This window comes from Haliotis rufescens, unplaced genomic scaffold, assembly GCF_023055435.1.
Source record: "Haliotis rufescens isolate VD_foot unplaced genomic scaffold, xgHalRufe1.0.p SCAF_1, whole genome shotgun sequence".
Classification (NCBI taxonomy): Eukaryota; Metazoa; Mollusca; class Gastropoda; order Lepetellida; family Haliotidae; genus Haliotis; species Haliotis rufescens.
The window spans coordinates 44611357-44625439 of NW_025963779.1; the positions used below are offsets into that span (position 1 = coordinate 44611357).

A 14083-nucleotide genomic window follows, 5' to 3' on the forward strand; every position below is an offset into this window, starting at 1 on the left:
TTGTTCCCCTAATAGCACATCTAGCACATCAGCTCTTCTGTGTGTAAAAGTGGGAAAAACGTCACTTCTTTCCAAAAACATCTAACCACTGGAGGCAGATGAATTGGGGAGGTGGGTGGGAGTACTTCCTGATGTAATAGAGGTAGTATTCTTAGAATTAGTAACAATGATAACTATTGATAATTCCTGTGAATCCTCTACCTCTATTACATCATAGCCAGAATATACCAGATGGATAAGGTGGGATCTGCTTCTAGTAACTCTGTGTGTAGTTGACAGCAATCCAATACTGTCTTATGAGTTCTTGTATATCACCGGATCCAAACCCTCTCAGGAAGTAATTGCTCTAGAATCTCTCTTAAAGGACATGAAATCAGGTATTATGATAATATCAGTCAATATGAGATACCTTCACCTGAAGTACCATAGTATTTGCTGATAATCATGAAATGATGTCTTTAGTTCTATTCTAACTCATCATTTATCTCAAATTATGAGAGTGACATCACTTCTGGTTTATCAACTTCCGGTTATGACTTCACTTCCAGTGATGTCAGTTCCTCTTTTTGACTGGTTCTGATATCATTTCTAGATCCTTTGACGTCATTTATGACGTCACTTCCGGTTATGGCATCACTTCAGCACCTCCGGTCTATATTATATTCCTCCCGATTGTGACGTCACTTCTGGTAGATCTGTTTATCAAACACGAACAGTATAAAGAATCATTATTCAACGGTAGAACGTTCAAACACGAGATGAACTCTTTAAGAAGTTACAATCATAGGATATATGGATTAAGAATGAACCAGACATCATTATCCCCCTTAGATACAAAGAGATGGATTGATAATGATGGTGTAACTACCTATGCTTATGGTTATGGTGGTAATACCGTACCGTCGGGAACTATGAACAACTCTTCTCGTACAAATGCCCTACCCGGTCCATCTTGAAGATGATAAAGAATAGGCTCTCCTTCTTTCATAACCAATCGACTAATGTTATATGTCTTAAGGGACCATATGGGATCGGTTGCGCGACGTAGGCCTCCTTCGAGTTCACTGGGCTGGTATAAATATCTTACCCTTACTCTATCCGGAAGTTTTCGTTCTTTGCCTCTCCTCGGTGCTGAAGATTCGGAAGTCACGGATTTCATTTTAATAGCATCGGATGGTTTCTTCCCTATTAATCTCGTTACTTCATTATTCAGAGCTGATACAACAGCTGATAATCGTGTCACCCATTCGGTTGATCTCAATCGCTCGGATTTCATTTAAATCCCATACTGATAGCCAAACAAACGTTCCGCTAATGTCCTGTTAAATCTTTCGACGATAGCTTGACTGCAGTGGGCCTCTCTTTAACCATGCCTGATTTCGACATCGTGCTTTGTTAACAGTTTAGTTACCGATCCCATAAACTCGCGACCGGGATCTACTTGAAATAGCTTAGGCCATTTTAGTGGTCCGCGTTTATATATGCGGCTCAATGCATTAGCTACTTCTGTTGAATCTTTCGAGGTTATTGGCTCAGCCTCTTTGTATTGACTAGCCACATCCACTACGGTTAAAGCGTATTTATACGTTTTGCGTTTTACCTTATCGTGGGGAAGAAACAAGGGGTCAGCCTGATGAACTACATTCGTTGTAAAAATATCAAACTTTTTCCTCGGTATATAACGCGGTGCTGGTAAATATATTTGCCACATCGCTTGTTTCTTTAACCAATCCTTGGCCACATCTTTAGATACCTTAGCCGCGGTGGCTAATTTTTTTATTGCTCCTACACCTTTCCAATATCCTCGTGGGCTATAGTAAATTGTATTCATTATTAATTAATATTGATGTTTCGTCAAAAACAACTCATGACTATCATTGAATCGCAAAATCATTTTGGGATAAAAAATGCCACCTGTAGTAGCAGTATAGGTAATAAATCTGGCTCCAGTGGAGTTGCGGCAGAACCCCCATTACCTATACTACTCGTCCCGCTAGGTAGTGACCACTTCCCCATAAACATAACCATAGGAAATACAAACGTACCAATCCAAACAGAAAACCAAGAACCAAAATTCCATTACAATAAAGCTAACTGGGACCAATTCCAAGATATCTGCAACGAAGCTAACTTAAACGATATAGAAAATAATGATCCAGAAACCTATTGTAAAAACCTAACAGACTATATATTAAAGCCAAATCAAAAAAGTGCTCAGCAAACCGCTAACCAAACCAAAAATTCTCCATCCATAAAAAAAAATCAACAGAGTAATCACTAAACTCCAAACAGGACACACCAACCTAAATAACCACCTAAAAAAACTAAAAAAACACACTACAGGTAACTGCCCACACTGCAAACAACTAGAAACCCCAGAACACGCACTCATCCACTGCACACACTACCTAACACATCGAACCGCATTACAAACCACCCTCAATCTAAACAAGGCTCTCTAGAAGCAATACTAAACCCACAAAATAAACTAGAAAACTTCAAGGCCTTAGGCGTATTCTTTATCAAAACGGAACTAATAAAACGCATCTAAAAACACTATAATCTACCAAATCAAAATCACATAAACAAACAAACATCCACCATACCCAGCTCCCTTAGTTCTACTCCCCAACCCCATCGGCATCTATTTCAAATCTCAAAATTCCCAAATTCTATATAAGCAACCTCTAAAGCCCCCTCTTGGGTTGCACAGACCACTTTCGCCCCTTTTGGAAACACATTAAATGGCCTGTCCGGGCCCGTGTGCCAAGTACGCATCAGTCGGAAAGCGCACGTTAAATCTCCAAAGTAAGTAAGTAAGTAAGTAAGTATGTACGGAGACAAATCTCAGAAAGTTTGGTAGCATTTCATGTGGTGGATTCAGAGTCGTATGCTTTTGAAGACCTGTGTGCCCAAAACACACTGTGAAAACCCGAAATCCAAAATGGCTGCCAAACCACGTGGCCAATGGCCAAAGTTAAAGAACAAAAGATGACAAGCACATAAAGCAGCAGGCACACGTAGAGTGTGAAAGTAATCGGAGTAGCGGTTTCAGAGCAACGGGGCAAAATACATCTCACGCCAATAGTGAGTGAGTGAGTATGGTTTTACACCGCTTTTAGCAATATTCCAGCAATATCACGGCGGGGGACACCAGAAATGGGCTTCACACATTGTACCCATGTCAGGAATTGAACCCGGGTTTTCGGTGTGACAAGCGAACGCTTTAACCACAAGGCTACCCGACCGCCCCTCATACCAATAAATCATTTAGTTCCAGTCAATTTGAATCCACTTTATAATGCAGTGCACATGAGTATGCTATAGTGTAATTTATTACTTGATATGTCATTAGTCCGTTTTGACAAAATTGGCGGGAGCCAGAGAATTCTTGGGTGTTCTGAACCCATTCCAGTCCTTGTTCATATTCGAATCCTCAAATGGATTCTTAGTACCAATGCCGTCAAATAAAGACGCCGCTGCGCAATTGACGTGTACAAGGGTGTCCCGGCACATAGAGCCCTAATAATAAATCGAACGATTACAATAGAACAATATGATTGCAATAATAATCTGGACGATCCCACTCTTCATACACACACGAAATTTGGTTGAAATCGGACCAGTAGTTTCCGAGTTACAAGTGTTCGAAGGTCTGGTATTCAGAGGTCTGCTGTACGGCAGCTTGTGGCAGGGTGACAGGCAGGGTGGCAGGCCGGGTGGCAGGGGGTCAAATAGTCCGGGAGCGTAGCTCCCTTGTCCATTGAGCTACAGTCAAACGGATTAGTGTTCTGACTTGGCCAGGACCCCGGGTTTCTGTCGCATTGCTTAGATAAAGTGCTGAACCTGTTTCCAACCTCGTCCATGTTCGAATCCCCAATTGGTTTGGTTGTAACGATGCCGTCAAAAGTAAGGAAATGCTTGCAAGACATCGCCTCTACGACGTTGACGTGTCCCAGAACGCCCCGGGATGTTTTACACACATTTCAGACGCCGTCCATGTTCGAATCCGCATATGGTTTGCTTGTACCAACGCTGTCAAATGCAAGGAACCGCTTGCGAGACATCATCACATGTGTCCCAGTGAGTTCTTAACCCATTTCTGACCTCGAATCCTCTTGTTCGAATCCTTACATGGTTTGCTTGTGCCAATGCTGTCTAATGTATGCAGCGCTTGTAGGACATCACCGCTACGAAATTGATTGTTCCAGGGCGTACCAGGATGTTCTTAACCCATTTCTGACTTCGAATCCTCAAATGGTTTGCTTGAACCAACTCAATCAAAATATAGTCATTAGTGTCCCAGGGTATTCTTAACCAATTTCTGACTTCGACCATGTTCGAATCCTCAAATGGTTTGCTTGTACCAACGTACTAAATCATAGTCACCGCAGACAGGGTGGACATCACCGCAAGAAATTGGCCTGTTCTGGGGGTGTCGGGGGGCACGGGGGGTACAGTAGCATTTGGCAATTGGGAAATAAAGTAGCAGGTCAGGGAACCTGACCACCCGATCTAGATAGTCGCCTCTCAAGACAAGCATGGGTTGCTAAAGACCAATTCTAACCCAGATCTTCAAGGGTAGTCGACAGTCAAAGGGAAATAATCCTACCTACCTAGATTTACGAGTGCTGCATTCAGTATTTGCACTCAAATGTGTTTTTAAATATTGCAACCAAGTATTGTTACTTTTAGCATACAGCCAAGAACACAAAATGATGTTCATATGACTAAGTAACTTAATGTTAAGTCTCAGTTGTATCTGTGAAGAACCTAACAAGATATGATCTTTAAAGTTAAATGTCTGCGGAAAAAATGATCAAAATCAAAATCCAATAGGACCTCAACTAAAAATGATATCCCAAGACAGCTATCAAAGGTTTAATGTGTTGTGTATGGAGACAAGTTCCAGAAAGTTTGGAAGCATTTCATTAAGTGGAGTCAGAGTTCTATGCTTTTGAAGACATGTACCCCCAAAACACTGTAAAAACCTTGAATTCAATATGGCTGCCAAACCCCGTGACCAATGGCCAAAGTTAAAGAACAAAAAATGTCAAGCACCTAAAGCAGCAGACACATGCCAATTTTGAAAGTAATCGGACAAGCGGTTGGGGAGCAATAGGCCAACATAAATCTTCAAAAAATACTTGTTTTTTGGTTATCTGCCCTTGGTCTTTGGGCCTATGGCCTTGGGATTTTTGTGGTATCTGCTTCAGGATATTGGGATTCTTGGTGCCAATTGTGAAGAGATTCTGAGCTGTGTGATTCTTGAGTTATGATTGGAACAAAAAACGCCGGAATAATAATAATAATAATAAATATAGCTGCAAAGCAGCAATGGCGGGCTCCAAGTTACACTGTGCACAAACGTCCATGTTCGAATCCTTAAAGGGTTTCCTTGTACCAAATGTACCGTCACATGTAGGCACAACCAGGCACAACTTGCAGGGTATCGCCACTACGAAATTGTCGTGTGCCAGGGTGTCCAAGTCTGTTCTTACCCCATTTCCGACCTCGGACATGTTCGAATCCATTAAGGGTTTGCTTGTACCAATTCCGTAACAAAATAGTCACCGGAAATCGCCACAACGAAATTGGCGTGTTCCAGGGGTGTCCCAAATATTAATCAAATATTACCACCAAAGGTGTTACTTTTAGCATGCAACCAAGAACAAAACAATAAGATGCATATGGCACACTAACTTCATGAAAACTTTCAATAGTTTCTGTGGGGAACCTTACAAGATATGATCTTTAAAGTAAAGTTTCGGTGAAAAAAATGATCAAAATCAAAATCCAATAGGTCCGTCGATTTAAAAGATATCCAAAATCGGCTAACAGAGTTTGATGTGCTATGTACAGAAACCATTCTCAGAAAGTGTGAAAACATTTCATGCAATGGATTCAGAGTAGTATGCATTTAAAGACAGGTACCCAAAAGACAATGTGAAAACCTTGAATCCAATATGGCTGCCAAACCACGTGACCAATGACCAAAGTCAAAGAACATCAAATGTCAAGCACCCAAAGCAGCACACACATCTAAAGTTTGAAAGTAATTGGACAAGCGGTTGCGAAGCAATAGGGCAAAATATAGCTTTTAAAATTGCTTATTTTTCAGTTATCTGCCCTTGGTCTTTGGGCCTAAGGCCTTGGAATTTGTGTGGTATCTGGTACGTAAGTATCTGGATACACATACAAAATTTGAATAGAATCGAGGCAGTGGTTATTATGCTAGCTCTGGTACAAAAATCGGCGGAATAATAATATTAAATCGAACGATAGCACTGGGACTCTTCAGCTTTTCGGCTTGGTGACTCTGAACCAGACTGTAACTTCTTTGTCAGTTGAGCTCCAGTCAAATGGATGAGCGTTCTGAGTTCGTCAGGGTTTATGTCGTATTGCTGAGATAAAGTGCTAAACCTGTTTCCGACCTCGTCCATGTTCGAATCCTCAAATGGTTTGCCTGTACCAACGCCGTCAAATGTAATGAACCGCTTGTCAGACATAACCACATGTGTCCCAGTGTGTTCTTAACCCATGTTTGACTTCGACCATGTTCGAATCCCCAAATGGTTTGCCTGTACCAACGCCGTTAAATGTAATGAACCGCTTGTGAGACATCCCCACATATGTCCCAGTGTGTTCTTAACCCATTTCCGACCTCGAATACTCATGTTCGAATCCTCAAATGGTTTGCCTGTACCAACTCCGTCAAAAGATAGTCACCGTTTGCAGGACATCACCACTACGAAATTGGTGTGTGCCAGAGTTAACCAGAGTGTTCTAAACCCATTTACCACCCAGACAATGTTCGAATCCTGATAATCGCCTCTTAAGACAAGCATGGGTTGCTGAAGACCAATTCTAACCCTCATCTTCAAGGGTAGTATACATACTGCAAAAGTCACTTGACGGTCAAAGGGAAATGATCCTGAGTTTTCTGAGCGATGTTTTCGGTATTTTGTCAATATTACCACCAGGCGGTGTTACTTTTAGCATGCAACCAAGAACAAAAGATGAGGTACATATGGCACACTAACTTCATGTAAACTTTCAATAGTTTCTGTGGAGAACCTTACAAGGTGTGATCTTTATATAAAGGAAAAATTCTGTGAAGGAAATCATCAAAATCAAAATCAAACAGAGCCGTCACCAAGAAAGGTATCCCAAAACGGCTATGGCAACTTGTTATGTTCTGAAAGCATTTCATGCAGTGGATTCAGAGGAGATAGTATTTGAAGACAGGTACCCAAAAAACCCTGTGAAAACATTGAATCCAATATGGCTGCCAAACCACGTGATCAATGACCAAAGTCAAAGAACAAAAAATGAGGTACATATGACACACTCACTTCATGTAAACTATTAATAGTTTCTGTGGAGAACCTCTTTAAAGTAAAATTTCGGTGAAAAAAAATGATCAAAATCAAAATCCATTATTGCCGCAACCAAACAGGATATCGAAAAACGGCTATGCTAATTTGTTGTGTTCTGTATGGAGACAATTCTCAGAAAGTTTGAAACCATTTCATGCAGTGGATTCAGAGGAGATAGTATTTGAGGCCAGGTACCCCAAAAACCCTGTGAAAACCTTGAATCCAATATGGCTGCCAAACCACGTGACCAATGACCAAAGTCAAAGAACAAAAATTATCAAGCAACTGAAGCTGTAGATACATGCAAGGTTTGAAACTAAACAGACAAACGGTTGTGGAGCAGCAGGGCAAAACATATCGTCAAAAAATACTTGTTTTTCAGTTATCTGCCCTTGGCCTTTGGGTCTACGGTCTTGGGTTTCTGGCGGAATCTATTACTTAACAGTCTTCATGTACACACAAAATTGGAACAAAATCAGGCCAGTGGTTATTTTGCTAGCGCTGGTACAAAAATCGGCGGAATAATAAATAATAATAATAAATAATTAAAGCTGCAAGCAGCAATGGCGGGCTCCAAGTAACAGTGTGGACAGTGCACATCCATGTTCGAATCCTCAAAGGGTTTCCTTGAACCAAATCCGTCAAATGTAGGCATCACTTGCAGGGTATCGCCGCTACAAAATTGGCGTGTGCCAGGGTGTACAGGTCTGTTCTAAAACCATTTACGACCTCGAACATGTTCGAATCCATAAAGGGTGTGCTTGTACCAATTCTGTCAAAAGATAGTCAACGGAAATCGTCGCTACGAAATTTGCGTGTTCCAGGGGTGTCCCAAATATTAATCAAATATTACCACCAAGCGGTGTTACTTTTAGCATACAACCATGAACAAAAAACGAGATGCATATGACACATTAACTTCATGTAAACTTGCAATAGTTTCTGTCAACAACCTTACACGATATGATCTTTAAATTCAAATTTCGGTGAAAAAAATGATCAAAATCAAAATCCAATAGGTCCGTCGATTTAAAAGATATCCAAAATCGGCTAACAGAGTTTGATGTGCTATGTATGGAGACCATTCTCAGAAAGTGTGAAAACATTTTATGCAATGGATTCAGAAGAGTATGCATTTAAAGACAGGTACCCAAAAGACAATGTGAAAACCTTGAATCCAATATGGCTGCCAAACCACGTTACCAATGACCAAAGTCAGAGAACATCAAATGTCAAGCACCCAAAGCAGCAGACACATCTAAAGTTTGAAAGTAATTGGACAAGCGGTTGCGAAGCAATAGGGCAAAATATAGCTTTTAAAATTGCTTATTTTTCAGTTATCTGCCCTTGGTCTTTGGGCCTATGGCCTTGGAATTTGTGTGGTATCTGGTACGTAAGTATCTGGATACACATACAAAATTTGAATGGAATCGAGGCAGTGGTTATTATGCTAGCTCTGGTACAAAAATCGGCGGAATAATAATAATATTAAATCGAACGATAGCACTGGGACTCTTCAGCTTTTCGGCTTGGTGACTCTGAACCAGACTGTAACTTCTTTGTCAGTTGGGCTCCAGTCAAATGGATGAGCGTTCTGAGTTCGTCAGGGCCCCGGGTTTATGTCGTATTGCTGAGATAAAGTGCTAAACCTGTTTCCGACCTCGTCCATGTTCGAATCCTCAAATGGTTTGCCTGCACCAACGCTATTAAATGTAATGAACCGCTTGTCAGACATCACCACATGTGTCCCAGTGTGTTCTTAACCCATGTTTGACTTCGACCATGTTCGAATCCTCAAATAGCTTGCCTGTACCAACGCCGTCAAATGTAATGAACCGCTTGTCAGACATCACCACATGTGTCCCAGTGTGTTCTTAACCCATGTTTGACTTCGACCATGTTCGAATCCTCAAATGGTTTGCCTGTACCAACGCTATTAAATGTAATGAACCGCTTGTCAGACATCACCACATGTGTCCCAGTGTGTTCTTAACCCATGTTTGACTTCGACCATGTTCGAATCCTCAAATGGTTTGCCTGTACCAACGCCGTTAAATGTAATGAACCGCTTGTGAGACATCCCCACATATGTCCCAGTGTGTTTTTAACCCATTTCCGACCTCGAATCCTCATATTCGAATCCTCAAATGGTTTGCCTGTACCAACTCCGTCAAAAGATAGTCACCGTTTGCAGGATTTCAACACTAAGAAATTGGTGTGTGTCAGAGTTAACCAGAGTGTTCTAAACCCATTTACCACCCAGACAATGTTCGAATCCCGATAGTCGCCTCTTGAGACAAGCATGGGTTGCTGAAGACCAATTCTAACCATCATCTTCAAGGGTAGTATACATACTGCAAAAGACACTTGACGGTCAAAGGGAAATAATCCTGAGTTTTCTGAGCGATGTTTTCGGTATTTTGTCAATATTACCACCAGGCGGTGTTACTTTTAGCATGCAACCAAGAACAAAAGATGAGGTACATATGGCACACTAACTTCATGTAAACTTTCAATAGTTTCTGTGGAGAACCTTACAAGATGTGATCTTTATATAAAGGAAAAATTCGGTGAAAGAAATCATCAAAATCAAAATCAAACAGAGCCGTCACTAAGACAGATATCCAAAAACGGCTAACAGAGTTTGGTGTGTTATGTATGGAGACAATTCTCAGAAAGTTTGAAAGCATTTCATGCAGTGGATTCAGAGGAGATAGTATTTGAAGACAGGTACCCAAAAAACCCTGTGAAAACCTTGAATCCAATATGGCAGCAACTAAAAAAGATATCCAAAATCGGCTAACAGAGTTTGATGTGATATGTATGGAGACAGTACTCAGAAAGTTTGGATGCATTTCATGCATTGGATTCAGAGGAGATAGGATTTGAAGACAGGTACCCCCAAAACCCCGTAAAAACTTTGAATCCAATATGGCTGCCAAAGCACGTGACCAATGACCAAGGTCAAAGAACAGAAAATGTTAAGCACCCGAAGCAGCAGACATGTGTAAAGTTTGAAAGTAATAGGACAAGCGGTTGCGGAGCAATAAGGCGAAATATATCTTCAAAAAATACTTGTTTTTCAGTTATCTGCCCTTGGCCATAGGGCCTACGGCCTTGGAATTTTTGTGGTATTTGGTACCTAACACCCTGCACACACACACAAAATTTGAACAAAATCGAGCCAGTGGTTAAACTGCTATCTCTGGAACAAAAAACGGCGGAATAATAAATAATAATAAATAATAAATCGAACGATTACAATAGGGCTCTACAGCCTTTCGGCTTGGAGCCCTAATAAATCGAACGATTACAATAGGGCTCTACAGCCTTTCGGCTTGGAGCCCTAATACATCGAACGATTACAATAGGGCTTCCAGCCTTTCTGCTTGGAGCCCTAATAAATCGAACGATTGCAATAGGTCTCTTGCCTTTCAGGCATAGAGCCCTAATAAATCGAACGATTACAATAGGTCTCTTGCCTTTCAGGCATAGAGCCCTAAAAAAGAATAATAATAAATCGAACGATTACAATAGGTCTCTTGCCTTTCAGGCATAGAGCCCTAATAATAATAAATTGAACAATTACAATAGGGCTCTTGCCTTGTAGGCAAATCGTTATTTTTGCGATTTTGGCAGTTTTGACCCAGGTATCGGGTAGCAGGACTAAAAACATTTTCAAAAATTCAAGGTCACCAAGGTCGAGGGTTCAAGGTAATTTAAATGTACTTTTTTTGGCGAGCTATGACACGACTGTAATTGCATGTATGGTGGAAGCGATTGGTGTTTATGCCTTACCCCGACCTGTTCTATCATATGTATAGGTCAAATTTGACGAAAAGTATGTCCGCTGTCCGTCCGCAGGTCTGTCCACCAAAACCTTGTTTTGTCATATTCTCATGAACTATGTAACGTACATAGCTGAAACTTTGCAGACATCTTCCCATGGTCTGTATCTAATAGTGCTGTGAATATCAATTCATTCCGTTGTCAAGTTTGGTTTCCATGGCAACCTGAAGGAAAAAAACTTAAATCCAAAATGGCGGCCAAACGGCTCGATATATCCATTTTGACGGCCCGATCGAAAATGATCGGTATCTTATGACGGTGTCACATGCAAAATATGGTAGCTATTGGACCAATATTGGCTGAGATATTTGCTGTTTTGTGCCGTTTTTATCACTTTTTGCATTCTGACGGTCTTCAATCCAATATGGACGCCAAATGACGCAACTTTTGACAAACAGCTTAGAACATGAAATGTTCAGCGTCTGATGCTGGTGCATTGTGGTAATTTGTAGTACTTTCTATGAAGAACTTTAGCAGGTACGTAGTTTGTCAAGTAATTTTATTAGAGGCTACCAAAATCCAATATGGCCACCACATCACGTGACTTTTGACATATGAGCAAGAAGAGAAGTTGTTCAGCAACCAAAGCAAGATACTACAGAGGTTGTTCAAGTGCTGTACCTGATAAGTTTCCAGTGCCAGAGCTTGCTAAAGATGTCCTGTCAAAAGTTTGAAAATAACTTGACTTAAGTTGGAGTCAATATGGCGGCCATGGAAGACATATCTCAGCATTTTTTCTGCAAACTTGGTAGTATGGTACTTGGAGACAAAGTATGGAAAGTTTGGAAGCTTTTGAGCTGGTAGTTTTAGCTGAGCACATTTTGGGAGACAAGTACTGAGGAAAATGGTAAAAAACAGTGCAAAAACCTCTAATCCAATATAGCGGCCAAACGAAGCAATTTCGCTACATTGGATTTGAGTAGAAATTGTTGGGCGTCTGATTCCGCACCTGTACAAGAAGTTTGGAAGTCATTGGAGCTTTCGTGATGGAGATATGAGCTGTTGAAATTGCGATTTTTAAAGTTGTTTTGAGTTACCTGCCCTTAGTCCTTGAGCCTAGAGCCTTTAGATTTTCTTGAGTTACGATTGAACTCAAGAGCCCTAATTATAAAGAATAATAATAATAAATTACAAAAGGTCTCTTGCCTTTCAGGCATAGAGCCCTAATAAATCGAACGATTACAATAGGTCTCTTGCCTTTCAGGCATAGAGCCCTAATAATAATAATAATAATAATAATAATAAAAATAAAGAATAATAATAATAATAAATTGAACGATTACAATAGGTCTCTTGCCTTTCAGGCATAGAGCACTAATAAAGAATAATAATCAATCAAACTATTACAATAGGGCTCTTGCCTTTCAGGCATAGAACCCTAATAATAAAGAATAATAATAATAAATTGAACGATTACAATAGGTCTCTTGCCTTTCAGGCATAGAGCACTAATAAAGAATAATAATCAATCGAACGATTACAATAGGGCTCTTGCCTTTCAGGCATAGAACCCTAATAATAAAGAATAATAATAATAAATCGAACAATTACAATAGGTCTCTTGCCTTTCGGGCATAGAGCCCTAATAAATCGGCCGATTACAATAGGTCTCTTGCCTTTCAGGCATAGAGCCCTAATAATAATAATAATAATAATAATAATAATGATAATAAAAATAAAGAATAATAATAATAATAAATTGAACGATTACAATAGGTCTCTTGCCTTTCAGGCATAGAGCACTAATAAAGAATAATAATCAATCAAACTATTACAATAGGGCTCTTGCCTTTCAGGCATAGAACCCTAATAATAAAGAATAATAATAATAAATTGAACGATTACAATAGGTCTCTTGCCTTTCAGGCATAGAGCACTAATAAAGAATAATAATCAATCGAACGATTACAATAGGGCTCTTGCCTTTCAGGCATAGAACCCTAATAATAAAGAATAATAATAATAAAGAATAATAATAATAAATCGAACAATTACAATAGGTCTCTTGCCTTTCGGGCATAGAGCCCTAATAAATCGGCCGATTACAATAGCCACTTCAGCCTTTCGGCTTTGAGCCCTAATAATAACAAATCGAACGATTACAATAGGGCTCTACAGCCTTTCTGCTTGGAGCCCTAATAATAACAAATCAAATGATTACAATAGGGCTCTACAGCCTTTTTGCTTGGAGCCCTAATAAAAAAAAAATATATCAGCCAATTACAACAGGGCTTCCAGCCTTTCGACTTGGAGTCCGAATAATAATGATAACAACAACATCATCTTTGGCCAGTATGAAATTCTTCAGTGTGGTGATTTTGAAAAGTAAATTCTTAAATGCAATGACAGTGCTCAAGAACCTATATACTTTGCATATATCGATGACATGTTTGACATATTTAAGAGAGGCCATCTGGTGGTCATGACAAAATGTTGAAAGCATTGATAAAATATGGTAATATCACTTGTGAGGTAGTCGAACTATACAAATCAATTTGCATTGAATGTCAAAAGAAGCGTAAACAAATCACAACAAAGGGCGTGGTTCTTAAACTCATCCTGTCGAATGAATTTGTATCTTGAGGTCAGATCAAGCTTGTCAACATGCAGTCAATGCCTGAGCTCATACAAATGGATAATGGTATATCAGGATCATCTCACTAAGAGAGAGAATGGCATCTGGATACGATCTTATTGCAGCAAACCAAACAAGTGAAATCTGATATAACCAACAATTAAAATAGATCAAATTAAAATGAGACTAATAAATCAAGTCGTCTAACTTTAAGGCAATATGAATATTGACTGAAACTTTAAGTCAACATATACTTTGCCTGAGTGAATACTATGCTCAA

General features: G+C 39.9%; 1 protein-coding gene across 2 annotated transcripts in view; it reads right to left on the reverse strand.

The window, feature by feature from the left end:
• Positions 1–14083, reverse strand: part of LOC124136483 (ras-specific guanine nucleotide-releasing factor 2-like) — a 977843-nt gene that overhangs the window by 303450 nt on the left and 660310 nt on the right. The gene's annotated exons all lie outside the window — the stretch shown is intronic.